Source organism: Vicia villosa, linkage group LG7 (assembly GCF_029867415.1).
Source record: "Vicia villosa cultivar HV-30 ecotype Madison, WI linkage group LG7, Vvil1.0, whole genome shotgun sequence".
NCBI classification, from domain to species: domain Eukaryota; kingdom Viridiplantae; phylum Streptophyta; class Magnoliopsida; order Fabales; family Fabaceae; genus Vicia; species Vicia villosa.
The window spans coordinates 11,128,735-11,154,411 of NC_081186.1; positions in this window are offsets into that span (position 1 = coordinate 11,128,735).

Here is a 25,677-nt window from a genome sequence, read left to right on the forward strand (position 1 = left end):
TCTTTAAGCTTTAATTATTTGTATAATTATTTGCATAATTATATATTAATTAATTTAATAAATTTCCAAAACAACTTCAAAAATCCAAAAAAAAAATAATTTTATTTTAAAATTAATTAACAAGCAATATGAACATATTTTAGACTTAATTTTTAGGTTTAAATTTTATTTCTACCTTTTTCTCATTTAATTAAATTAATTATGCATTAAGTTTAATTAAAATCAACCATCTAAAAAAATCCAAAAATACTTCCCTTTATCTTATTGCAATTTAAATTCATAGATAAGTGTATAGGTTGTCAAAATCATGTAAATAGCGTAGTTTACATTTCTCGCACAATCGATGTAATAGCGTAGATTTATTTTCCGCATTTTACATTCCCGCACTTTAATTTCTGTACATATAAAACTGCATGTATGTCAAAGATAATAACTGAAGCGCTAGATCACTAAATTCAAAAGACAAAAATATCTGAATCAGAACATGATCACACTTGCACCTCTTAGGGTAATCCCTCTGTTACTCTTTTCAAAACCATTTCTACTGTTTCAAATACAATTCAAATAATTTCTTTCTGTATCTAGTCAAAGAAAATTTTCTAAAAGAAAATAGGAAAGGACCTTATAAATTTAGGGTAGATCTCCTAATTGCTTGCTCAAATCAAAACAACAAATGTTTCACATATTCACTGTTTTTCAAAACAAAATTTTCAAAAAAAGACAACATTTTGTATATATCCAAACAAGGATCATTACGAAGTTAAAGATCTTTTTTCACTTTGTATCTCACGAGAAAAAACCGAGGACATCAGAACTGGCGACTCTGCTGGGGAGATTCAAAAACAAAATGTTTTCAAAAGGGATTACCTTAGAGTTTAGATCACTTCGATGTTTTCAATTGCTTGTCTTGATTGTTCTATTTTTCAAAAGTTTGTTTGGGTATTTACTTGTGTGAAAGATTCTAACCCGAATCTCGAGATACCTTAAGTATATGACAATAGACCAAGGAAACTGTACGGCATGTACCGATATGGTTGATCTGGTAGTCACTGTTAGTGCGACACTTTGGTCTGTACTGATATCCCTTGAAAACGATCAAGGAGTATGTTAGGCTTCCGAAATGTCATTAAACACTAATTTGTCTTAGAACCTTTAGTTGAACTTGACTTATGGCCTATTAAGTGACTAGCTTTGAAATTGATCGAAGTTAGTTATCCTCGAGGAATGTTTTGATCGGCCTTCCGAGCGCCGTATTGAGATGTTGTCTCCAAGGATCATAGAACCCGAATACTATTTTAAGACAGGTTTAAACCAACTCAACTTCAGCGGGGAGGGTATCACCTATCAACCTCATGTAAGCCTTTAAACCTAAGGCTATTGTGTGATTTGTTTGTGTGTGCCACATGTTTGACATCATAACATCATAAGCATCATAAACATATCATTTTCTCACTAATCATTTCAAGGATCGAAGAGTTTACCTTTGTTCTGTTGTTACAGGTAATGGCTCCCGCTACCAGAGATTATATCCGGATCAACATCTCAACAGTACCATCTGAACTTAAGGGCTTAATATCAGAATTTCCCAGAAATGCTCAATTCACTGAAAAGCACGGTCACCTACTCCATTTGGTTACCTCAAAATTTGAAGAAGACATGATACGGGTCCTGTTCCAATTCTTTGATCCCGAACATCATTGTTTTACATTTCCTGATTACCAGCTAGTACCCACCTTGGAAGAGTTCTATGAACTAATTGGGTTACCTATTCGAGATCAATTACCTTTCACTGGTTTAGAAAAGATTCCAAAACCTGAAATCATTGCTGCTGCCTTACATTTATGAAAGTCAGAAATCGAGTCCAATTGGGAAACAAAGAGTGGAGTCAAGGGTTTGCTTGCTAAGTTCTTAATGGAAAAGGCTCGATTACTACTAAAAAACAGAAGTTACCAAGCTTTTAAAGAATTTGTGGCTCTTTTGATTTATGGGTTGGTTTTATTCCCTAATCCCGACCAATTCATAAGTGTACACATTATCAACATTTTCTTAACCCACAATCCGGTACCTAGTTTGCTGGGAGACATTCTACATTCTTTACACACTCGTACCATGAAGAAACGAGGAACTCTTATGTGCTGTGTACCCCTACTGGCTAGATGGTTTACATTACACCTTCCCCGATCAGTGTTGAGAAACGAACAAAGGATGCAATGGTCTCGCAGGATTATGTCTTTGTCTCATTCAGATATCCGGTGGAACAACTTCTTTCAAAGAGACATCACTCTCATTGACCATTGTAGGGAGTACCCTAATGTGCCACTCCTTGGCAACAGGGGAGGCATCACTTACAACCCCTCTTTAAGCTTTGCGCCAATTTGGATATGCACGAAGAAACGATCCTAATGACATGATTATCCGTGGCATTGTGTTCGACTACGAAGACGATTCCCAAATATATCGACGAAGGTTTATACATGCGTGGGGCAATGTCTACAAAGGAGAAAGCAAGACTTTAGGACAATGGAACTCTATTCCCATGGAGCCTTACCTCAAATGGGTGCGTGCTCAGAAGATCATCATGCCATATCCCGCTATTCTACCTATGACTATTGAGCCAGAAGTCGAAGGGGACGAACCTCGAGTTATTCTACATCCGGACATGCCAACTGACCTGGAAGAGCTGCAGAAATCTTGGGTTCAACTAAGAGAAGAAAGAGACACCTTCAAAGCATACTGTCAAGACTATGAGAGGAAAGTGTTGGAGCTCACCAGACAACTCCAAGAAGAGCAACAGATCAACACGTTCTTGGGAGCAAAGAGAAAGCGTCCATGGGAGGCTTGAAGAATCCTTTATTTTCTTTATTTTATCTTGTAAGCCCGAAAGAGGCAAAGAAAAAAGAAGAAAAAAAGAGACAAAAGAAAAGAAAAAAAAGAAATAAATTGTTTGACTAATAAATGTTTGTTTCTCTTTTGTTTAAACAAATCTAAATTCTAAGATCCTTGAAAACATTGCATATACATTTCATTCATAAACATTGCATAACAAGTTCACATAACAGGTGTCTTATCTCCTCGCTGTTTATTTCAGTTAGAAGGGATGGATTCTGAAACAAGCATCAAGAATCTCGAAGCACAGAACGCTCAAGTTCAGATAGCAATTCTGGAGCTAGCAAAGGGGCAACAGGAACTGAAAGCCCTGATGATCAAGAAGAAAAAGAAGCCCAAAGGATCTGTAGGCTTAAGTCACCTTGCGAGGAAAGTCAAAATCCCAGTCAAGAGGTCTAAAAAGGCGCCGATCCCTGAAATAGTCGGTGAAGGTGATCAAGGAGACAATCACAGCAACCAGGGTTCTGCCAAACACTCCCTCTCTTCTAAAGAAGAAGATTATCATTCCGAAGACGAACCGGGTGATAACAAATACCAGCTGTTGGAAGAACGCATGAAAGCTATGGAGATACAAAAATACCTGGTTTAGACTTCAATGATCTTGGACTCGTCTCAGATATTGTTATCCCTCCAAAGTTCAAAGTTCATGTCTTTGCAAAGTATGATGGAGTCTCTTGCCCAAAGCTGCATCTAAGGTCCTATGTGAGGAAGATACTACCTCATACAACATATAACAAATTGTGGATTCATTTCTTCCAGGAAAATCTGTCGGGTACACAACTCGAGTGGTACTACCAACTGGAAAGTGCAAAAGTTCACACCTGGGAAGATCTGGCTGCTGCTTTCTACAAACAGTATCAATACAACGCAGACCTTGCACCAACCCGTACTCAACTACGAGGCATGACTATGGCACCGAAAGAAAGTTTCAAAGAGTATGCACAAAAGTGGACAGATCTAGCTGGAAGGGTTCAACCACCCTTATCTGATCTTGAGTTGGTCGACATGTTCATGGGTACTTTAACTGGCCCTTTCTACAGTCGTTTGCTGGGAAGCTCGTCGTCAGGTTTCACTGACCTGGTATTAACTGGAGAGCATTTTGAAAGCGGTATTCAAAGTGGAAAAATTCAAATAGGCTCCTCCTCTGGTACTACAAAGAGGCCCATCAGTGGGAGAAATGAAGTCAATGCAATGCACAGTCAGAAAAGTCGCAAAAGTGAGCATCACCAATCTGTGGGGGTTGTTCTGATCTCTGCATCTGCACCTCAAAAAGATCAACCGCCGAAGTATACGCGTCGACCAAATGCACCAAGAAGAAACTTCACCAGAATCAATATGCCAATCTCTCAAGCATTGCAGCACTTGTTAAAAGTAAATCTGATCACATTGAAAGACCCTCCAAAGAATGTCAACACTTCCTCTCCGAGTTATCGCCCCGATGCAACATGTGCATACCATTCTAACTAACCAGGACATGACGCAGATCACTGTTGGGCCCTGAAAAATAAAATACAAGACATGATAGATGCTGGGGAAATTGAGTTCGATCCTCCAGAGACTCCAAATGTTATCACTGCACCTATGCCAAAGCACGACAAGACCATTAATGCTATCATAGACACTATTTATATCTATGATGTGAGAGAATTGTCAACTCCGCTCCTTGAAGTCAAAAGAAAGCTAATACGAGCTGGTTTCTTTCCAGGTTGTGACCCTGATTGCTTTTATTGTGCACACCTACCCAATGGTTGTGAGAATTTGAAAATAGGAATTCAAAAGTGGATGGATCTTCGTATCATTATGTTTGAGAGGCTCCCTTCTATGGACGATCTATGCGAAGTTTTTTCAAATGGGATGAGAATAGAGGACGTCTCAGTGGTTTCTAACATACCATTGAAAATCCCTACCAAAACTCCTTTCAAAATTTCTGCTGCACCCAGAGTGGCATTGGTAATCATCACCAGTCCGACTCCATTTCCATACTCCTCAGACAAAGCTGTCCCGTGGAGTTATGATACTAATGTTTATGTCCATGGAGTTAAGCAAGACACATTGACTAAAGCGACAATTAATTTTACTACACCAACTGTTGATAATATTGTGGGTACTAGTAAGATTACGAGAAGTGGAAGGATCTTTTCACCAGAAATTACCCCAAATGTTGCTACTAATCCAGTCCAGGTCCCAGTTCCTAATCAAGATATCAACGCTCGAGGCAAAGAGCCACTAGTTGAACCAGTTCAAATACCGGTGGAAGTCACCGTTGAAGATCCGTCGAGGCAAGAAATGGAGGAAATATTGAAAATCATCTACAAACGTGATTACAATATTGTCGAACAACTGGGGCACACTGCTTCAAAAATTTTAATGCTGTCTTTGCTAAAGTATTCAGAAGCTCATGCCTAGGCCCTGATGAAGTTCCTGAAAGCTGCACATGTACCACAGGAGATTTCAGTCGATCAATTTGAAAATTGTGTTGCTAGTCTAATAGTGAATAACGGTCTCAGTTTCTCTGATGCTGATTTAACCCCTGCTGGGAAAAATCACGATAAAGCCCTACACATCTCTATTGAATGTAACGGCACCACACTGTCTCATGTGCTGGTAGACAATGGTTCCTCTTTGAACGTGTTACCAAAAGCAGTACTAGAAAAACTTGACTTTAAAGGAGTTGTGTTACAACCAAGCGATGTTGTGGTAAGAGCCTTCGACGAGTCAACAAGAACAGTGTACGGAGAAGTTAAGCTCCCAATCAGAGTGGGCTCTCAGATCTTTGATTCTGCCTTTTACGTGATGGAAATTCATCCAGCATACTCTTGTTTACTAGGACGCCCTTGGATACATGGGGCAAGCGTTGTAACTTCTACCCTGCATCAGAAGTTAAAGTATCCGGTAAAAGGCAAGGTTGTCACAGTTTATGGCGAAGAAGAATATGTGGTTAGCCACCTGAGTAACTCCAAGTATGTTGAGATGGATGGTGAATTCATCGAAACCCCCTGCCAATCTTTTGAGGTGGTCCCTCCAGATGTCTCTACTGCCAAACATATTTCTGCTACTCCTGTTACCAAAATAACTCCGACAATGGCTTCTCTAAAAGATGCTAAAGCTGTAATCGAAGAAGGTGGTTGCACAGTATGGGGACAACTCCTTGATGTGCCTTACAAGTTCGATAAGCTAGGTCTGGGCTATGCTAATGGAACTCAAAAGAACGATCAAAGTCCTCGTTCTGGAGGATTAATGTCATATTTCATCAGCCAAGGAGTAAATGCTATTGAAGATGAAGTTCCACCTGTTTCCATGAAAGTTTGGGATACTTTAGGAGAACCAAGCGGAAGGTATGATTTTCTAGTAAAGTACAATGCTCCTCAGAGTTCTTTTATTGCCATTGAAGACATTGTCCCAACTGGATGGGGTGATCAGTTTGAAGATTGCAAAAGTTTCACAAGTTCCATTACTGAGCAATACCAAAGTCCACCTAGTCCAAAAGAAGTTTGGGATACACTGGGAGAACCAAGTGGTAAGTATGACTTTATGGTGAAGTATTCCGCTCCCCTGAGCTCGCAGATCGCCATTGAAGACATCACCCCAACTGGATGGGACAACCATTTCGAAGATAATATGATAATCACAAGCCCTGTCGCTCCTGAAGAATCCTGGGAGACACCAAATGACGAGAATGATTTCTTGATGCAGTACACTGTTCCCCAGAATGCACAAGTCTCCCTCAAAGACATCATCCCAACTGGATGGGACGATCTTATCGGTTATCTCTCTCAGCCAATAGAAGTATCTCAGCCTGGGCTCTCGTATCCAGCAGAGTATCTTGCTCATCCTGAAGGATCAACAACTCATTTCACCACCAAAGAAGTCAATGCTGTGGAAGACGAAGAAGACAACTGCAACTGGGGCAGTTGGATATTCCCTACTCACAACAATGGATTGAACAACTGGGAAGCTGAAGATGTGATCTCCTTTGATCAGGAGAAAATGCAATTTCCTGTTTTTGTTGTTTATATGTTCAAATATAAAAATGGTTCCTGTACTATCGAACCATGAACTTAAAAGCCAGGTGCCTTGCCCGAAGCACACTGGTCCTTTTTATAAGGGTTTGTCATACCATGATCATGTTCATTCAATAAAATCATGGGACGTTTGCGTATTCAAATTTTGTGATCTTTTTTTTCTTTCTTTACTTTATTCAGTTTCAAAATAGATATGTGTTCTTACACACACCCACATAATAAATGTAGATTCACATTCACTCTGGATCCTGTTGATAACGATTCTGCTATTGCCAGTCATGACTTTGAAAATCCGATCTACCAAACTGAGGAAGAAAGTGAGGAAGATTGTGAAGTACCTAGGGAACTTGCAAGGCTATTAGAACAAGAAGAAAAGACTATACAACCGCATGAAGAGCCAATTGAAGTTATCAACCTGGGCAGTGACGAAGAAAAGAAAGAAGTCAAGATAGGGGCTGATCTAGAAGACAGTGTCATGCAAAGACTGATTCAAATGTTACAAGACTATGTTGAGATATTCGCTTGGTCCTATGAAGATATGCCTGGTCTCGACACGGATATTGTGGTCCATCGCCTGCCGATCAAAGAAGGTAGCACTCCAGTTAAGCAGAAGCTGCGAAGAAGTAGGCCCGATATGTCCAAGGTATTGAAGTTATCCTGCTAAGGTATTGAAGTTGATCCTGCCAAGGTCAAAGCCATTCAAGAAATGCCCATACTCCGTACCGAGAAACAAGTCAGAGGATTCTTGGAACGTCTGAATTACATCGCCAGATTTATTGCCCATATGACTACTACTTGTGTGACGATCTTCAAATTGTTGAAGAAAAATCAAGTGGAAAGATGGAACGACAAATGCCAATTAGCCTTTGACAAGATCAAAGAATATCTTCAAAAACCACCAATCTTGTTACCACCTGTCGCCCTCGGTTTTTTATATCTCTCGTGAGAGATAAACGAACTGACTCTTCTTTTACTTTTGAGTTTTTGAAAATCAGAGAGTCGCCACCGACTTTTATTTTATCCAATTAAGGAAAGGTTTATAAAAGAAACAGAAAAAGACCTTTAAGAGATTTTGGGTTCGGGGGTAGATTATACAAAGGGAAGGTATTAGCACCCCTTTCTATCCATGGTTATCCATGGGCTCTTAATTGCTTAGCTCACTTTGTTTGAATCATTTGTCTTGCCTTGAAATGCTTGTATGTGGTGTTAAAATACCTTTGTAAATTGGTTTTGTAATGATCCTTGTGCGGATGTATACAAAATGTTTTATCTTTCGAAAAATGTTTTGAAAAAAGAGCTTTAACTTCCTAATGATCCCGGTTTGGATATATACCAAGTATTGTCTTTCTTGAAAGTTTTGTTTTGAAAAAACAATGAATATGTGAGACATTTGTTGTTTTGATTTGAGCAAGCAATTTAGGAGATCTACCCTCAGTTTATAAGGTCCTTTCCTATTTCTTTTAGAAAATTCTCTTTTGACCGGATGTAAACAAAAGTTTGGATTTGCAATTTGAAACAGTAGAATTTGATTTTTGAAAAGAGTAGCAAAGGGATTACCCTAAGAGGTGCAAGTGTGATTGTGTTTTGGTTCAGATATTTTTATCTTTTGAAGTTAGTGACCTAACGCTTCAGTTATTATCTTTGACATACACGCAGTTTTATATGTACAGAAATTAAAGTGCGGGAAATGCGGAAAATAAATCTACGCTATTACATCGATTTTGCGGGAAATGTAAACTACGCTATTTACATGATTTTGACAACCTATACACTTATCTATGAATTTAAATTGCAATAAGATAAAAGGAAGTATTTTTTGGATTTTTAGATGGTTGATTTTAATTAGAATTAATGCATAATTAATTTAATTAAAATGAGAAAAAGGTAGAAATAAAATTTAAACCTAAAAATTAAGTCTAAAATATGTTCATATTGTTTGTTAATTAATTTTAAAATAAAACTAATTTTTTTGGATTTTTTAAAGTTGTTTTGGAAATTATTAAGTTAAATTAACATATAATTATACAAATAATTACACACATAATTTAAACTTAAAGAGAAAAATATTTTAAATATATACAAAATTAGTCTATAATATATAAACCTAATTTAATAAAAAGAACATATTTTTTCTGATTTTTTGATAGGTTGAAATAATTAAAAAGCAAATATATAAATATATACTAATTAATTAAACAAAATATTTTAATTATCAAGAAAAATAAAATATTTTTATGTCAAAAAATAATAGATTATTTTATAATCCTAAAAATATATTTTGTATATTTTTCTGATTTTTAAAACTATTTTTTAAATAATTATTGAAAGAAAATTAAATAAAATAGAAAAATATATTAATTGTGTTCCTGTGTGATAATTAGGGGTGGAAAAACGGGCCCGGCCCGCGGGGAAAGCCCGTTTTACCCGCACTTTTTCACGGGGCGGGGAGAGGTTTTAGGCCCGCTCCCTTAAGTGTGCCCGCCCCGTTTTTTTTTTTTGCGGGCTTTTGCGGGCATGAATTTTTTTACACAATTTTAATATTTTTAGGCCTAAAGGGTTCAATGCCCGTGGGCTTTCCCCGCCCCGCCCTCACTTTTTTGCGGGGCGGGGCAAAGTTTTAGACCCGCACTCTCTAATATGCCCGCCACGCCCCGCCCCGTTATTCCGCGGGCTTTTGCGGGGCGGGCCTAAACGGGCCGGACATGCCCGTTTGCCACCCCTAGTGATAATCAGTGGAGTCCATGATATGGATGTGCATTCGTGAGCATTGGATTTTGAATTAATGAAATCAGATGGCTGCAAACATATGGCACATGATATGATAGTGGAACGTGAAGCACATGATTGGTCTGAACTTCAAAATACACGCGCGCGCAAACCAACCAATCAGAGTACGCCACGTCTCGTCTTCCTCATTAGAATGGATCTTTTACACCGCTCATTTGCAGGTGCTGTAAAAAACTTCAACCTATTACACCTGTGCAACAACGAATACAAGCAAAACGTGAAAAAATTTGGCGCGAGGCCATGGTTCAATTCGTCTGGTTCATACGAGTTCAATGAGACCACTTTGAACCTGTAATTTTGCCTAATTCGAGAAGCCCTAATTTTGAGATCAAGAACCCTAAAATGGTGGCTTCGTGAATACTTGACCAAACCTTAATTAAATGTCCAGAAACGATCAGAATATTAAACCAAGTTCAAATATATGATTACATCGTGCTAAATATGCATGTATAATGATATTTTGGTTAGTTTTTGTTTGAGCAAACCGTGAGCTATGGAGCTTGATTCTGAGTGCTCTCGTTGAAAATGATTGGGATATATTCAATGAAGGTTAGGGAACGTGTTTGAGTGTTTAGTTTTTATTGAAGTGAGCTTGAATTTAAAATTTGAATTTCAAATTTTCTTCAAAATTACAAGTTGTTACAAGAGCAGTATAAGCATAGTATTGGTTCTGAATTCGTGTGTGTCTTCCTACTAAAGTGTTCTACTTCATTTATAAGCAATGAAGTGCTTAAAATTGAAGCTATCAAGCATTGATTGCTTGTTTGAACTTTTGATTTTTAAATATTAAAAATCTTTGAATTTTTTACCATGGCTTGATTTTCTTGGTCTCTCTTGCTCTAGGCCTGCTTTGTACTTCTCTTTGTTGCAGAAAATAAGCTATCTTGATGACTCAAACAAGAGACAAAGCTTTGGATAATGATCTTGCACCATTTCTTTTTCAATTTAACTTTAAATGTAACAAAATTAAACCAAAAAAGAAATAAAAATGTTATGGGCCTCAGGTTGGTCGTGGGAGGCCCTTACCATTGTTAGAATCATGTTTGGATCATGGAAACTTGGCCCCTTTTGGAAAAAAGCATTTTTGATCAATGTTGGTTTCATGCATTTTCCCAAAATATAGCCAACTTCAACAAGGCATAAATCCCTCCATTTTTATCATATGAAGGAGTTCTTGTACTTTTTAGAAACCTCAAGATGTCCTCTACAAGCTATTTTGGAAACTGTTTTTCATTTGGAGAAGTTATCTTGATGTTATGGCCTTTGACAAAATACCACTTTTTGTTGACTTTGAAAATGACCTGTAATGTCTGAGCTCATATTTTTCAAATGGTGAATCCAATGACCATGGGATCAATTTCATTTGAAATATAATTGAATTTCCTTCAAAACAAGCTTTGGTTGGAATTTTTTGAATGAGCGAGGAGAGAGTTATGGTCAACCAAAGATCAGTTGACTTTTTAGGAGAAAACCCTAATTTTGAAACTTAGGGCTTTGCTGATTTTTGATCTTTTCTTGATGAATTATGATCAACCAATGATCAAATGATGAATATTTTGACAAAATATGGATGTTGACAAAAATTTCATTTTTGACTGTCTGTTGACTTTTCGGTCAAACTGGTCGTCTGTTAACTGTTTGAGCTGCTGACTGTGCGTCTGAGCGAATCGAAGTTTGAAAATTTGTATGGTGGTACTTTGAGATATATGGAGGTCTATGAAATCCATTTGAGGTCTCAAAAAACTTGTTCTCTTGAAAAAAACAAAAACCCTAGTTAGGGACTGTTCGTGTAGGAGACAGTTAAGCGTACCTGATTTTTGTGCAGTGCTGAGTCTCTGCTGATCATGTGATTATCAGAAGACTTCTAGAACAAAAATCTTGGAATTTTGAAATGCAAAAGGTTGATTTGATTGATGGTACAAAACACGGAGAATTACACTGTCAGCGGGTTTGAGTGTCAACTGGCTGTTAGGGCATTAACGTAACAGTTAAAGTGAAAATTCAACAGTTAAAGTTAATTTTTCTTTTTGTTTTTTTTGTTGTGTTAATGGTGAAAATTTATTTACATGAGTTGTTAGAAAAAACACAAACATAATAAATAAATAAAATATACTGTACGCGAACAAAATTACCGATAATAACCTTGAAAAATATTTAATGCACAGAAAAATAAATATTTAACTAGCAATAAACACACATAATATTATCTGGATAATTAAACTACAGTACGACAGATAGTACGACATTTAATACTGACGATACAAATATTACATAGTATAATGAACAGTAAGACAAATAAACGGTACATTATTTAAAAATGAAAGATACGACAAACTTTAAAAATGACGATTAAAAACCCATGCTATAAATAACAACATATAGATGATCGGGAGTGTAAACAACCCAGGTCCGCATTTTTCAGGACCATGCAAACAGAAAAAGGACATGATCACCACCAAGACAGTGATGACCATAAGAAAACACGTATCCATCCACTTTGCCATTTTTGCCGGGGAAGAAGAGAAAATAAATATGAGGTAGAAGTTTGAGAAATGAGTTGAAATTTGATGTGAGAATTTATGGAAAAAATGAGAGGTATTTATAGAGTGAAAAGAAGGATAGAGACGTTGGGGAATGAAGTGATTCCGTACAAAAAAGGAAAATTTGAGTGGTAGTAGGATTTGAAAGAAAGTGTATGGTAGGGTTTGAAAAGAGAGATGTATAGAATAAAGTTAGGATTTGATTTTGAAAGAAAGAGATTTGAAAAGAAAGGAAAAGATTTTGAAAATAATAGAATATAGTACAAAAATTAGTGGGAAACAAAAAACTAATAATAATTTACTCGTTACCAGTACAGTCTGAATCCCCAGACTCTGTGCCTGCAAAAAAAATTAATTCTGTACCAATTGCGTCAGTACTATTTATCTGCAAATAAATCTCAAATAAACAGCGTGTGTGAAGTAATAAACAGTACTTGGTGTTTGTGTAAGAACAAATTCAACAGTGAACTAAAATACCGTATAAGAAAAATTCTAAAAATCGAGTATTCATAAAATCAGGATATTTATGAAATAAAACCCAAGATTATATGAAACTCCCAATTTTTAGACAAAAGTCTGTTGCCTTCTTTCTAAAAAAGATGCGGGCAAATTTTGGGGTATAACAGTTGCCCCTATTCAATATTCTTAAACCTGAAGAGACTATTTGGAATCTGAAGGTAGAAGATGATTGAATATTTTAGATGCCTTGAAAATTTGCACTTACCTCCACCGAAAGTGATGTTGGAAATTGCATTTTGAATATTGTCAGAGAAATGTTGTTGGCAGATCGAAACATTACCTGAGATGGGATTTCAGATGCCATCTGGCAAATGTGTTGATGGTTTTTTCATCAGAATGAATCCATTGATTATATCTTAATGAAGGTTTTGAAAACCTCTGTGTTGACCGTTTCGGAACCGTCCGAGGTTACCGCTTTAATTCTGGGAGGCTGATCGTTACGGAACTGTCCAAAGTTTTTCCGCTCTAGATTTTGAAAGTTGATCTTATGAGGAACTGTCTGAGGTATCAGCTTTAGATCTTTGAAGGTTGATCGTTGTGGAACTATCTGAGATATCCGCTTTGGATCTTGAAGATTGATCGTTGTGGAACCGTCTGAGGTATCCGCTTTGGATCTTGAAGATTGATCGTTGTGGAACCGTCTGAGGTATCTGCTTTGGATCTTGAAGATTGATCGTTGTGGAACCGTCTGAGGTATCCGCTTTGGATCTTGATGTATCACTTAGATCTGTAGGTAGATCATTAAGGAACCGTCCAAGGTATCGACTTAAATCTGAAGGTAGATCATTAAGGAACCTTCCAAGGTATCGACTTAGATCCGTGTTGCATGTTTTGAGTTGATAGGTGATTTGGAAAGAGAGATCCCTTCAGAATGAATCTTTGATTCGATTATATCTGAGAGGAATGTTCGTCTGAATAGAATCCAGAGGAACACTGTATGTGATTGAGAACAACTTTGCTGAGGATATTCGTCCACCTGAAAAAATCAAGTTAGTGACATGCAATGTCATGATGCATGTAATGTATATGTTGAGATTCTCAAACTAAATGAGAAATGTGCATGTTATGTATGCGTTTGTCATGAAACATTATATGTTGTGTATGAATATGCGTATGATGTATGACTTATGCAATTTAAAGCGTATCAAACTTCTGGTTGGGAAAATAAATCCATGTTTGCTATTTTGGAAACGAAGGCATTGTGATTGTTTGAAGATTTTTGCTATCTTGTTCGAGTATACTCAGCTGGGGAAATTCCTCACGGACCAGAGTACTCTGTTGAGGGATCTTTGACTACTGCTTGGGGATGAAGGGTAGTTTGAAAGTTCTGATTTTGATGCCCTTTGAATGGGAATAACAAAGATGCGTAATCCTCCGATGCACTATTTGACCAAGCCTTGGTGTGGAGACCACACCTTCTGGGGATAGTGCTCTTGAAAAGCCTTGCTGGGGAATAGGATTTCTCGAATCACTTTGTTGGAGAGAAAAATCTCATTGAGGAATTTGCTGAGAAACGCATCTCTGTTGGGGAACTTTTCTTCCGCTGTTGGTTTCGGGAGGATGTCCAGATGATTGGGACATTACCTGAATGCTATTCCTGTTTTTCTTATAAACATCAATCATATTCAAATGCATATGTTCATTCAAAATTATCATTGGGACGTTTACGTATTCAAAACAGAAAAAGTGAAAACATTGATTTTGAGCATGAGCTGCATTGATTTTGAAAAAGAGCCATAATAGGCTGATTAGTACAAGGAGACAAAAATCCTAGTAGTAGGAAATTGTCATAAAGCTTTGAAAAGTACTTATAAAGAGAAATAGCTATGTGAAAACAATCGAGTCAAGTTTCAATTCTGCTATTGCCAATCTGTCTTCGAGCATCTCATCCCTCACTTGTTGGAAGAAAGTGATTAGACTGATTGGTGCCTTTGATGTGTTGAATCTTGAAGGTGAGTAGGTAGCCAAACGGGACATAGTCGTACGCTTTATTCCTTAACTTTTGCCTAGGCTTCCTTTTCAGGTTTTCAGCCTACCGGGATAATTATTTATCTAACTTTTCCCTAGATCGCCCTTTCAGGTTTTCAATCCACCGAGACACTCATTTTTTTTGCCTAAGTCGCCCTTTCAGGTTTTCAACTTAGCGAGCTTTTCTTTAAGCGAAGTACTTTTTGACTATGTCCGCATTTACAGGGTGTGGGAAATCCTCGCCATCCATAGTGGTAAGCAACATGGCTCCACCGGAGAATACTTTCTTGATTACAAACGGTCCCTCATAAGTGGGAGTCCACTTGCCTCTGGGGTCACCTTGTGGTAAGATGATGCGTTTGACAACCAAATCACCAGTTTGATATGCCTGACTTTTGACTTTCTTGTTCAAGGCTTTGATCATACGCTTTTGGTACAACTGACCATGACAAATAGCTGCGAGCCTCTTTTCATCGATCAAGTTTATCTGGTCCAATCGAGTTTGAATCCAATCGTCTTCATCTGGATCAACTTCTTTCATAATCCTTAGGGAAGGAATCTGAATTTCAATTGGAAGAACTGCCTCCATACCATAGACTAAGGAGAATGGAGTTGCCCCTGTTGAAGTATGCGCTGATGTGCGATAACCATGAAGAGCAAAAGGTAACATCTCATGCCAGTCTTTGTAGGTTACTGTCATTTTTTGTATGATCATCTTGATGTTCTTGTTGGCAGCTTCCACCGTGCCATTCATCTTTGGTCGATATGGAGAGGAATTATGATGTTTGATCTGGAATTGTGTGCAGAGTTCAGTAATCATTCTGTTGTTTAAATTTGTGCCATTGTCTGTGATGATCCTTTCAGGGATGCCATACCGACAAATGAGATTATGCTTGATAAACCAGGCCACAACATTCTTGGTGACTGAAGCAAACGAGGCTGCTTCTACCCACTTTGTGAAGTAATCAATAACGACTAGGATAAAACGATGTCCGTTGGAGGCAGTAGGCTTGATTTCTCCAATCATATCTGTTATACCCCAAAATTTGCCCGCATCTTTTTTCAAGAAAACTTCAATCTAAAAATTAAGAGTTTCATATAGTCTTGGATTTTTATGTCCTGATTTATGAATACTTGGTTTTTAGAATTTTTCTTATACGTTATTTTGGCTTGCTGTTGGATTTATTCTTACGCAAACGCCAAGTACCGTTTATTACTTCGCACACACTATTTATTTGATATTTATTTACAGATAAATAGTACTGACGCAATTGGTACAGAACTAAATCTTTTGCAGGCGCAGAGTCCGGGGATTCAGACTGTACTGGTAACAAGTAAATTATTATTATCTTTTGTTTCCCACTAATTTTTGTACTATATTCCATTATTTTCAAAATCTTTTCCTTTCTTTTCAAATCCCTTTTTCAAAAATCAAATTCTAACTTTATTATATACATCTCTCTTTTTTCCAACACTATCATACACTTTCTTTCAAATCTTACTTCCACTCAAATTTTCCTTTTGTACGGAATCACTTCATTCCCCAACGTCTCTATCCTTCTTTCCATTCTATAAATACCTCTCATTTTTTTCCATAAAATCTCACATCAAATTCTAACTCATCTCTCAAATTTCTACTTCATATTCATTCTCTCTGCATCCCCCTTGCAAAAATGGCGAAGCGGATAGAGACGTGTTTTCTTATGATCATCACCGTCGTGGTGGTAATCATGTCCTTCTTCTGTCTACATAGCCCTGAAAAATGTGGACCTGGGATGTTGACATTCCCAATCATCTACATGTTATTATTTGTGGCATGGGTTATTAATCGTCATTCTTAAAGTTTGCCGTATCTCTTATTTTCTTAATGTACCGTTTACTCGTCGTATTATTCATTATAGTATGTAATATTTGTACTGTCAGTATTAAATGTTGCACTATTTGTCGTACTGTTGCTTAATTATCCAGATAATATTTTGTGTGTTTTCTGCCAGTTAAATATTTATTTTACTGTGCATTAAATGATTTTCAGGGTTATTATCGGTAATTTTGCTCGCATACAGTATATATTATTTATTTGTTATGTCTGTGTTTTTCTAACAAGTCATGTAAATAAATTTTCAACATTAACAAAAAAAACAACAAAAAGAAAATTAACTTTGACTGTTGATTTTTCACTCTAACTGCTACATTAATACCTGAACAGTCAGTTGACAGTCAAACCGCTGACAGTGCAATTCTCCGTGTCTTGTACCATCAATCAAATCAAACTTTTTGCATTTCAAAATTCCAATATTTTTGTTCTAGAAGTCTTCTGAATATCACATGATTAGCAGAGACTCAGCACTGCACAAAAATCAGGTACGCTTAACTGTCTCCTACACAAACAGTCCCTAATTAGGGTTTATTGTTTTTTCAGGAGAAACAAGTTTTTGAGACCTCAAATGGATTTCATGGACCTCCATATATCTCAAAGTACCATCATACAAATTTTCAAACTTCAATTCACTCAGACGCACCGTCAGCAGCTCAAACAGTCAACAGACGACCCGTTTGACCAAAAAAGTCATCAGACAGTCAAAAATGATATTTTTTGTCAACATCCATATTTTGTCAAAGGATTCATCATTTGATCATTGGATGATCATAATTCATCAAGGAAAGATCAAAAATCAACAAAACCCTAAGTTTCAAAATTAGGGTTTTCTCCTAAAAAGTCAACTGAACTTTGACTGATCATAACTCTCTCATCCTTCATCAAACAAATTCAAACCAAATCTCATTTTGAAGGAAATTCAATTATCTTTCAAATGCAATTGGTCCCATGGTCATTAGATTCACCATTTGAAAAATATGGACAAAGACATTACAGGTCATTTTCAAAGTCAACAAAAAGACACTTTTTTCAAAAGGACACACAAGGAGCATGGAAAATCATTTTGACATGAGACCAAAGAAATTGGTTAGAGGACTCTTTAAGGTTTCCAAAAAGTGCAAGAACTCCTTCATATGATAAAATTGAGGGATTTACACCTTGTTGAAGTTGGCTAAATTTTGGGAAAATGCATAAAACCAACATTGATCAAAAATGTATTTTTTCCAAATGGGGCCAAGTTTTCATAATCCAAACATGTTTACCATGATGTAAAGGGCCTCCCACGACCAAGACAAAGCCCACATCTTTTTTGTTCCATTTTTGGTTTAATTTTATCATATTTAAGATTAAATTGAAAAAGGAAAATGGAAGGATAATGCATAGCTTAGTTTCTAAGCATGACTCACCAAAGAATCTTCAATTTTCTGCAGCAAAATGAAGTACAAGGCAAGAGAAGTGAAGGAGAGCAAGACTTAGTCAAAGTTTCAAAGATTTTTAATATTTAAAAATCAAAGTTTCAACAAAGCTCATCAATGCTTCTAGCTTAGTTTCTAAGCACCTCTTGGCTTATAAATGAAGCAACATACTCCACAAATACAACACACACGAAAATAGCAAGAGGGCATAGCATAGAAACCTCAAAATTCTCACAAAATATTAAACACTTTGTAATTTTCGTTTTGCTACTTGTAGCTTACTTCAATAAAAAATAATCATTCAAATCATCCTTTGAGGTCACATAGAGTAAGATTGATGCACTAAACAAGTCCCATAATGCTTTAAATACATGTATCTATTTTTTCTACATAGCAACTCATTAACGAACAAAAAATTGGATTTACGAGTATAGTGAAAAAAGAATTAATTCATATTGGATTTGATAAATATCAATCGAATTCAATTTTGAAAACCGATTCGAATTGAAGTCATCTTCATCATAACACCAAATGAATTTCATTGATACATGTAAACCTAATTCAAATATTTCCGAATCTTTGATAAATGGATTCTATCCCGTCCCTCAACTCAATTGTTATTTATCTTCATCCTTTTTACTCAATTTCCGGATTCATTCTCGTTTTTTTATTTCCCGACTTCATCTTCATGTTCATAACTTCATAACTTTCGTTTTCCAAATTTTCACGTGTAATAACTTAATCTAATCTTTGATTTGAGTTCCTGATATCATTTAGAGTGGATCCAATGTAGCTCATGCAAGGAATCACTCCTCTAACACCTTCCACCATTGTTAGTTGTCTAAACTTGATAAGCTTCGAGTTGCATCTTCCATGAACTTTTAGCAAAAACTAATGCCACTAATGAACTCAGAGGGTCTTAATTAGGCTATCTGGGTTGTTTGCAACCATTTATTTTCGTGTTTATGCAGGTCTAATGAAGGAGGAAATCAGGAACCAAAATTGTTGCCAAAACCCTTGAAAACCGTTGCCATAGTTGTGAAGAAGATGGTGAACAGTGACCGAGACTTGTTGACCTCCACGCGTGCGTCCCTGGTTGGCTGGTCAATCTTCAGCGCTCTCTCCCTTGTTTCTATTCGTCCACGCATGCATGGTGGGACCAGACTGACTTATTAAAAGTCTTTATGATCCCACGTGACTGGTCAATGCAAGTGCACCATGTTCTCTTCAATCTGGGCCATATATCTCCACTAAAAAATGAATCCAACGCACCAGACAAGTAGTCCATACCATGGACTCACCAACATAACACACCTGATTATTTTATTTTCTATTTTTTATTTTATTTTAATTTCCTTGCAAAATTAATTAAAAATAGTTTTAAAAATCCAAAAAATACACAAAAAATATTTTTAAGTTGATAAAATAATATTTTATTTTCTGATATAAAAATATTTTATTTTTCTTCATAATTTAAATATTTTATATAATTAATTAGATAATATGCATATATTTATCTTTTAATTATTTAAACCAATCAAAAAATCATAAAAAATTTTGTTCTTTATATTAAATATCGTTTATATATTATAGACTAATTTTGTACATATTTAGAATAATTTTCTCTTTAAGTTTTAGTTATTTGTGTAATTATTTGTAGAATTATATGATTATTTAACTTAATGATTTCAAAACAATTTCAAAAATTCCAAAAAAAATTAGTTTTGCTTTAAAATTAATTAACAAGCATTTTGAACATATTTTAAGCTTAATTTTTAGGTTTAAATTTATTTTCATCTTTTTCTCATTTTAATTAAATTAATCATGCATTAATTCTAATTAAAATAAATCATCAAAAAATCCAAAAACATTTCTTTTATTTTCTTGCAATTTAAATTCCTAGATAAATGTACAGGTTGTCAAATTCATGTAAATAGCGTAGTTTACATTTCCCGCAAAATCGATGTAATAGCGTAGATTTACTTTCCGCATTTTAAATTCCAGCACATATAAAACTGCGTGTATGCCAAAGATAAAAATTGAATCGTTAGATCACTAACTTCAAAGATAAAATGTCTGAATCAAAACACAATCACACTTGCACCTCTTAGGGTAATCCCTCTCTTACTCTTTTCAAAATCAAAGTCGAATTCTATTGTTTCAAATGCAAAATTAAACTTTCGTTTACATCCGGTGAAAGGATAGTTTTCTAAAGGAAATAGGATAAAGACCTTATAACTTAGGGTAGACCTCCTAATTTGCTTGCTCAAATCAAAACAAACAAATCTCATATACCATTGTTTTTCAAAATAAAAAACTTCAAAAAAGACAATACTTTGTATATATCCAAACAAGGATCATTACGAAGTTAACGTTCTTTTTTTCAAAAACATCTTTTGAAAGATAAAAACACTTTGTATACATCCACACAAGGATCATTACAAAGTCAATTTACAAAGGTATTTGAAACCACATACGAGCATTTCAAGGCAATAGAAAAGTGATTGAAAACAAGTGAGCTAAGCAAATTAAAGAGCCCATGCATAACCATGGATACAAAGGGTGCTAACACCTTCCCTTTGTATAACCTACCCCCTTACCCAGAATTTCTTAAAGGTCTTTTCCTGTTTCTTTTATAAACCTTTCCTTAATTGGATAAAATAAAAGTCGGTGGCGACTCTCTGATTTTCAAAAACACAAAAGCAGAAAGAAAAAAAAGTCAGTTCGCATATCTCTCCGCGAGAGGTATGGCCAAAAACCGAGGGCGACAATATCAATACCCCACATTGCAAAAGGCCAAGGAGCCGTCAGGACGTTTAATGGGACTGGAGGTACATGTACTTTGTCGGCATATATCTGGCATTTGTGACAAGTTCTGGAGTGATGATGGCAGTCTGTCTCCATGGTAGACCAGTAATAACCTTCTCTTAAGATCTTTTTAGCCATTGTATGTCCACTTGAATGAGTACCAAAGGCACCATCGTGTATGTCTTCCATAATCTGTCCTGCTTCCTTCTTGTTCACACAACGAAGCAAAGTCGAGTCATGGTTGCGTTTGTACAGGATCACATTACTTAGAAAGAATTTGGCAGCAAATCTTCTTAGAAACTTTCTATCGTTAATGGATGCCCTTTCAGGGTACTCCTGGGCTTCGAGATATCTTTTCACCTCATGGTGAAGGATAGAAAAACACTTAGAAAGGGGGGTTTGAATAAGTGTAGCTTTAAAACTTGTAAGATAAAAACTATTTGCACAAAGATTTTTATCCTGGTTTGTTGTTAACTAAACTACTCCAGTCCACCACCTTGGAGTGATTTACCTCACCTGAGGATTTAATCCACTAATCACACTTGATTACAATGGATTTCCACTTAGAAACACTCTAAGTCTTCTAGAGTATCCTGATCACAACCTGATCACTCTAGGAACAAACTACTTAGACAACTTCTAAGACTTGCTAGAGTATACTGATCAACAACCTGATCACTCTAGAACTTACAACTTAATGTAAACAAATTCTAAGAGTATTACAATGCTTCTTAAAAGCTATAATCACAACTGTGATATTTCTCTTAAAGTTTAAGCTTAATATCACTAATATATTACAACAGCAATGTAGTGAGCTTGATGATGAAGTTTGAGAGCTTTTGAATTTGACAGCGTTTCTGTATAATGCGCAAGTGTTATATTGAGCTTCTCATAAGAACTTCATATTTATAGGCATTTGAGAATCAAATGCACTAACAATATAGCCGAGTATGAAGCATGTATTCTGGGTCTCAAAGCTGCAATCTATCTGAGAATCAAGTTCCTGGAGGTCTACAGGGACTCGGCCCTTGTAATTTATTAAGTCAAAGAGGAATGGGACACGAAGCACCCGAGTCTAATTCCATACAAAGAGTATGTGCTGAGTTTGATTCCTTATTTTGAAGAAATCACTTTTGAACACATCCCGCGCGAGGAAAATCAACCAGCTGATGCTTTAGCTACCATGTCATCTATGTTCAAAGTCAGGTGGGACAATGAGGCGCCAATGATCACCATTTACAGACAGGATGAACCAGCCTATAACAATGAGATTGATACAGAAGGAGTGGAAGAAAAACCACGGTTCTATGAAGTAAAAAGATATCTCGAAGCTCAGGAGTACCCTGAAGGGGCATCCATTAACGATAGAAAGTTTCTAAGGAGATTTGCTGCCAAATTCTTTCTAGGTAATGGAATCCTATACAAACGCAACCATGACTCGACTTTGCTTCGTTGTGTGAACAAGAAGGAAGCAGAACAGATTATGGAAGACATACACGATGGTGCCTTTGGTACTCATTCAAGTGGACATACAATGACTAAAAAGATCTTAAGAGCAGGTTATTACTGGCCTACCATGGAGATAGACTTTCATCATCACTCCAGAACTTGTCACAAATGCCAGATATATGCCGACAAAGTACATGTACCTCCAGTCCCATTAAACATCCTGACGGCTCCTTGGCCTTTTGCAATGTGGGGTATTGATATGATTGGAGAAATCAAACCTACTGCCTCCAACGGACATCGCTTTATCCTAGTCGCTATTGACTACTTCACAAAGTGGGTAGAGGCAGCTTCGTTTGCTTCAGTTACCAAGAACGTTGTGGCCCGGTTTATCAAGCGCAATCTCATTTGTCGGTATGGCATCCTTGAAAGGATCATCACAGACAATGGCACAAATTTAAACAACAGAATGATTACTGAACTTTGCACGCAGTTCCAGATCAAACATCATAATTCCTCTCCATATCGACTAAAGATGAATGGCGCGGTAGAAGCTGCCAACAAGAACATCAAGAAGATCACCCAAAAGATGACAGTAACCTACAAAGATTGGCATGAGATGTTACCTTTTGCTCTTCATGGTTATCGCACATCAGCGCGTACTTCAACAGGGGAAACTCCATTCTCCTTAGTCTATGGTATGGAGGCAGTTCTTCCAATTGAAATTCAGATTCCTTCCCTAAGGATTATGAAAGAAGCTGATCTAGACGAAGACGATTGGATTCAGACCCGGTTGGACCAGATAAACTTGATTGATGAGAAGAGGCTCGCAGCTATTTGTCATGGTCAGTTGTACCAAAAGCGTATGATCAAAGCCTTCAACAAGAAAGTCAAAAGTCAGGCATATCAAACTAGTGATTTGGTTATCAAACGCATCATTTTACCACAAGTTGATCCCAGAGGCAAGTGGACTCCCACTTATGAGGGACCATTTGTAATCAAGAAGATATTCTCCGGCGAAGCCATGTTGCTTACCACTATGGATGGCGAAGATTTCCCACACCCTGTAAATGCGGACATAGTCAAAAAGTACTTCGCTTAAAGAAAAGCTCGCTAAGTTGAAAACCTGAAAGGGCGACTTAGGCAAAAATGAGCGTCTCGGTGGATTGAAAACCTAAAAGGGCGATCCAGGCAAAAGTTAGAGGCTAAAAAATAAATATTATCCCGGTAGGATGAAAACCTGAAAAGGCAGTCTAGGCAAAAGTTAGGGAATAAAGCATACGACTATGTCCCGTTTGGCTACCTACTCACCTTCAAGGTTCAACACATCAAAGGCACCAATCAGTCCAATCACTTTCTTCCAACAAGTGAGGGATAAGATACTCGAAGACATATTGGCAATAGCAGAGTCGAAACTTGACTGGATTGTTTTCACATAGCTATTTCCCTTTATAAGTACTTTTCAAAGTTTTATGACAATTTCCTACTACTAGGATTTTTGTCTCCTTGTACTATTCCGCCTATTATGGCTCTCTTTCAAAATCAATACAATTCATGCTCAAAATCAATGTTTTCACTTTTTCTGTTTTGAATACGTAAACGTCCCAATGATAATTCTGAATGAGCATATGCATTTGAATATGACTGATGTTTATAAGAAAAACAGGAATAGCATTCAGGTAATGCCCCAATCATCTGGACATCATCCTGAAACCAGTATCGGGAGAAGAGTTCCCCAACAGAGATACGTTTCTCGGCAGAATCATCAATGAGATTTTTCTCTCCAATAAAGTGATTCGAGAAACCTTATTCCCCAGAAGGGCTGTTCAAGATCACTATCCCCAGAAGGTGTGATCCTCCACACCGAGGCTTGGTCAAATAGTGCATCGGAGGATTACACATTTGTCTTATTCCCACTCAAGGTGCATCAAAATCAGAACTTTCAAATTATCCTTCATCCTCGAACGATAGTCAAATATCCCTCAACAGAACACCCTGGTCCGTAAGGAAGTTCCCCAGCTGAGTGTACTCGAACAAGATAGCAAAGATCATCAACAATCACAATGCCTTCGTTTCCAAAATAGCAAGCAGGGATTTATTTTCCCAACCAGAAGTTTGATACGCTCTAAATTGCACAAGTCATACATCATACGCATATTCATACGTAGCATATGATGTTTCATGACAAACGCATACATAACATGCACATTTCTCGTTTAGTTTGAGAATCTCAACATATGCATTACATGCATCATGACATGGCATGTCGCTAACTTGATTTTTCAGGTAGACGAATATTCACAGCAAAGTTATTCTCAATCTCATGCAGTGTTCCCCTGGATTCTATTCAGACGAACATTCCTCTCAGATATAATCAAACCAAAGATTCAAACTGAAGAGATCTCTCTTTTCGAATCATCTATCAACTCAAAACAAGCAACACAGATCTAAGTCGATACCTTGGACGGTTCCTTAATAATCTACCTTCAGATCTAAGTCGATACCTTAGACGGTTCCTTAATGATCTACCTTAAGATATAAGTAGATACCTTAAACGGTTCCTTAAGGCAGTCAATCTTCAAGATCCAAAGCGGATACCTTAGACGGTTCCACAACGATCAACCTTCAAAGATTTAAAGCTGATACCTCAGACGGTTCCACATAGATCAACTTTCAAAATCTAAAGCGGAAAAACTTTGGACAGTTCCGTAACGATCAGCCTCCAAGATTTAAAGCGGTAACCTCAGACGATTCCGAAACGGTCAACGCAAAGGTTTTCAAATCCTTCATCAAGATATAATCAATGGATTCATTCTGATGAACAAACCATCAATACATTCGCCAGATGGCATCTGAAAACCCATCTCAGGTAATGTTTTGATCTGCCAACAACATTTCTCAGACAACACTCAGTGCAAATTCCAACATCACTTCCGGTGGAGGTAAGTGCAAATTTTCAAGGCATCTAAATATTCAATCATCTTCTACCTTCAGATTCCAATCGGTCTCTTCAGGTTTAAGGAGATTGAATAGGGGCAACTGTTATACCCCAAAATTTGCCCGCATTTTTTTCCAGAAAGAAGGCAACAGACTTCTGTCTAAAAATTGGGAGTTTCATATAATCTTGATTTTATTTCATAAATATCCTGATTTTATGAATACTCGGTTTTTAAAATTTTTCTTATACGGTATTTTGGTTCGCTGTTGAATTTATTCTTACACAAACGCCAAGTACTGTTTATCACTTCACACACGCTGTTTATTTGTGATTTATTTGCAGATAAATAGTACTGACGCAATTGGTACAGAATTAAATTTTGCAGGCGCAGAGTCCGGGGATTCAGACTGTATTGGTAACAATTAAATTATTATTAGTTTTTGTTTCCCACTAATTTTTTGTACTATATTAT